Source organism: Triticum aestivum, chromosome 3D (genome assembly GCF_018294505.1).
Source record: "Triticum aestivum cultivar Chinese Spring chromosome 3D, IWGSC CS RefSeq v2.1, whole genome shotgun sequence".
NCBI lineage: Eukaryota > Viridiplantae > Streptophyta > Magnoliopsida > Poales > Poaceae > Triticum > Triticum aestivum.
In genome coordinates, this window is record NC_057802.1 from 601,032,637 (window position 1) to 601,037,182 (window position 4,546).

General features: G+C 48.3%; 1 long non-coding RNA gene across 1 annotated transcript; it reads left to right on the top strand.

Annotated features, from left to right (window-relative positions):
• The first annotated feature begins 781 nt into the window (after nt 1-781).
• On the top strand, nt 782-1,360 carry LOC123075812 (uncharacterized). The gene is made up of 2 exons (XR_006436208.1): nt 782-901; nt 1,075-1,360. It is a non-coding gene; the product is annotated as an uncharacterized lncRNA (long non-coding RNA).
• Nucleotides 1,361-4,546: the final 3,186 nt, after the last annotated feature.

The window sequence follows — 4,546 nt, forward strand, 5'->3', positions numbered from 1 at the left end:
GGTGAGCTAGAGCACCCAAATGCCCTCCCCTCGCCGGCCAGAAAAAACAGAGCACTATGGCGTGCTCTGCTGCGGCGATGGGGTATATATAGGCAACACATTTGTCCCGATTCGTGATAGGAACCGGGACTAAAGCTCCCCCTTATGTCCCGGTTTGAGCCACGAACCGGGACCAATGGCAGTGGGCCAGGAGCAAGGCTCATTGGTCCCGGTTCGTGCCTAGAACCGGGACAAATGGGTCGAAACGAACCGAGACCACGAGGCCCCGGCCGGCCCCCTGGGCTCACGAACCGGGACTAATGCACCCCATGGGTCCCGATTCGTGCAGAACCGGGACTAATGGGCTGGCCAGGCCCGAACGAAAGCCCTGTTTTCTATTAGTGTGTGCATTAGAGATGCAGTAGACCGCCAGATGTGATTAGCCTCAGTGAGAATAAAAGCTTTTTTTTTGCCAGACCAGCGTCTATTGATCTCTGTCTCGTTTGAGTCATTCTAAAGAGTCCAACGGGGATGCCCGGAGCTTCTCGGTGCAAGCTACGTGGTAGAATCAACCCCACCGAACCTTAGCCGTTTGGAGCTTTGCTCCGAACGGTCAACAAAACGACATGCGCTTGTTATAGATTTGAACGACTTTCGGTGGAACATACCCGCTCGGGTCCAGAAAATCTGCCAACAAATTCCACCGCTGCTACATTTATGCTAGAGTAGCTTCTGACCGGTCTACGCATGCCCTTGGACATGTAGGCACCAGGACTGGTATAAATACGCCACTCGATTTGGTTCCAAGGACACAAAAAACACAAGCTTCCTTCAACCATGGCTCTCAGCACCTGGGCTGCGTTCCTGTGCGTGACCCTGGCGACCGTCGCGTTCGCGGCGCAGGCCGTGCTCGCCGCCAGAGGTACCAACTGTTGCTTCTCTATTTCATTTGCTTAATTGTCCATTGGTGCTCACCGGTTCGGAAGAACAATCTTTCAGTTCAAGTGTCTACTTCTTCTTCTCTTCTTTTAAGAAATTTGTATAAACTCAATCTGATGAGATGTCCTGCCTGCCTGGGCGTGAACACCACTGCAGGTGATTTAAGCACTGTGAAGCGAGACAGCACGACACCGTATCGGAATACCTACCAGGCACCTTCTTATGCGGCGCCGACGGGGCCACTCCCAGGATATCCTCCTCCAAAGTAGTCTGGAGCCTCGGAGGCGATCGACAATTGGAGCACGGGAATACAAGTGCAGCGAGTATGAATAAATTAGTTGCGGAGTGTGTACTCAGTGTTGATATATAAACATAGTGATGCACTGATGCTCGATTGTACATCGTTCTATTTACCTCTCCGAATAAACGCCACCGAATGACATATGCATGTGTGCTTGGCGCCGTAGGTGCATGCGCACAGGCCAGTCTGTCTGTAACAGACCCGATCTAGTGAGGGAGTAGGAGAGGATGAATGGCAGGAAAGGGGATCTGGGAGAAGGAGAGAGGAGGCCGATAGAGAAGAACAGCTTCTCGATCTGTTTTGATGCTAGTTAATTGATATCCCGCACTCACGCAGCCGTGAGACTTAAGTACAACGCGGCCGCAGCCCACCCACTCACACCTACTACTCTGCCATCTCGGGTCCACCTGTAAGCGCCATGCTTCCCTTCTTCTCGTCGTTCTTCTTTGCTTGTGGCCCCATCTCGTCAGCGCCCTGTAGAGGCTGCGGGGTCGCCATGTCAGTCGTGACACTGTCCTGGTCGTTAAGTCGCTTTATGGGCAAAGTTGTTGTGTTAAATAAAAATGCAGCATGCATCAATGGATTAGTTACCGCGCCTGTACCCGCTAACGATACAACCATGGTGGTGCACAATTAATTACATATTATCATGTGTTTCCCATTTGCGAATATTCTTTTATTACGAGAAAACTTCCAATATATTCATCTTCAATAATGAAGTACAACAAACACCAAATTACATCCAGATTCGTAGACCACCTAGCACTAAAGGAAGCTGAAGGCGCGCCGCCGTCATCACCCTCCCTTGCCGGATTCAGCCAAAACTTATTGTAGTAGATACTCGGAAAGTCGTCGTGCTAAGGCCCCATAGGACCAGTGCACCAGAACAGCAATTGCCCCCGACGAAGAATAGCGTAGATCGGAAGGGTCCAACCTGAAGAAACACATCCGTAGACGAACTACGACAAGATCCAAACTATTCCACCAAGGACAGATCCGCTGGAGACACATCTCCACATGCCCACCGATGATGCTAGGCTCACCATCGGTACGGGGGGCTAGGCAGAGAAATCTTATTTCATCTTTAGGGAGCCGCCGACATCTCATTTTCCTAAACAGGACATAAACCCTAACAAAACTCGAAGGAACATCTAAAAACGGAGCTCTCCTGCCAACAAGGACCGGAATCCACCGTGTCCCATTTGCAAATAAATGCCATGGAACGGCATGCATGCTGGTGCGCGTTGTTCAGAGTCTATTGTGCTCGCCTCCAAGTTGTTTGAATCGCTTCACAACTATAACGCATCATATAGCATTACATCGAATTTTTTACAAGTCATGTCTTCTCTTACAAGAATTAATATGGGTCTCAAGTGTCCGCGTGCTTTCCTACTGTTTACTACAATATTTTTCTCCGAGCTCCGATGAGGGAGGGGTGATAACGGCAGTGCCCTTCGACAGGCTCTAGGGTTTTTTGCTGTTGCTAGGTGATCTTTAGATCTAGATGTAATTTTTGTTATCATAATATCTAACTAGCACACCAGATCGTTTTGACAAAACTGCCGAACGACCTGGCTGCCCTTCGATCTGGATCGCTCGATTGACATGGAGTGATCTTTCCCCGACCTCCCGCACTGATTCCCTCGACCACGACGTCGCGCGTCGGCTCCTTCCCAGCCCGACACCCCCACCACGCGTCGAAGGCCGGCCTCCCGACAACCACCGTGCCCCAGCCATCTACCTCCGCCCTAAGCGGTGCCGACCGGGCTGCCAACTACCACTGCGGACACAACCAACTACCTCCACCTGACGGTCCGCCGGCCCGGCTACCAACAACCACCGCGCCCCACTAGTAGAAAAAGGGTCAAATGTCAAGCACATTAGTGCCGGTTTGCTTTTGAGTCGGCACTAATGTGTGCATTAGTGCCGGTTCCAACGGCTAGCCGGCCGCTTTCATTACTACCGGTTCGTGGCCGACCTTTAGCACCGGTTCGTGCCACGGACCGGTAGTAAAGTGAGTGGTGGCAGGATGTTGTCAGTCCGGGGCCCCTCCAGCTCCTTTAGTACCGGTTCGTGGTATGAACCGGCGCTAAAGGTCGTCCTACATAAACCCTTCGTCCACCCGAGCTCCCTTTGTTCTTCCCCTTTCCCCTCTCCTCTCTGTTCTTCCCCTCTTCCTCTCGAGCTCATCACACATTTTGCCCAAAATTTGTCAAGATTTGAAGGCCCCCATCCATTCAAATGATCACAAAGGTTAGCAACTTTGTCCTTCATCTCTCATTGCTAGATTAGCTCTTGCAATGTTTTGTATAGTGATTAATTTATGAGTTTAGTAATTTGGGAGGAAATATATGTGCTAGTATTTGATTTATATGCAATTTGAGGTAAAAAATAACACTTAGTTTGCATATGTAGGCGTGGTTTACTTAGTGCCTTCTAAATCTCCGTCGTAACCACAGTCGATCGCCCGCACCGTTCCGTCGCCGGCACCACCTTGTGGTGAGCCTCTTGTTCATGAATGTTTTACATTACCAAATTGATGTTTGTGTGATTTGGATATATAGTTACTCGTATAATTATCTTACCTGTACGTTGTTTGTTATACATAGTGCCATGGTTTTGATATCCGTCCCCGTCGGCCCTCGTCCTTGTTATGATTCGGATGTGGTATATTCCCTTTTAAAACTAGTTGTTGCATTTCGTGTTTATGACAAATTATGCCCATCAAGTTGACATACATATTTTTGTCTAGGAGGTTTGTGAACCGGAAATTCCAACCGACCCTATTGTCGAGAGGTTAAATTTAGTTGAAAGAGAAAATGAGTATTTGAAAGAAAAATTGAAAAGAATTGAGGGGGAGAAGATGGAATTGGAGTTGCATGTTGCCGATGTCGTCGATGATCCCAAAATCAAGATGGAGAAAATGCGCTTGAAGATAAGAAAGATTAGAAAATATGCCATTGACAGTGAGGCTTGGTATCATTATGTTGTTGGATCAATTGTTACCTTAGTTGCGATCTTGATCGCATTTGTTGTTGCATTTAAATGCTTTAGGTAGAGAGTTATTTTTTTGTTGCATTTAAGTCTTGTATGAACTTTATGTATGAACTTGTATTAATTTGGTCTTTTCGGTGTTGTGTAATGAAGATGAGCCGACAATGGATGTACGATGACCGATGCTCTCCTGAGTTCATTAATGACGTGCAAACTCTTCTGCTTGCGACTGAGGCAAACAAGCGGGCGGATGGTTTTATGCCTTGTCCATGTTTAGTCTGTAAGAATGATCACAATTATTCTACGTCAAGAACCATTCACGTCCACTTGTTT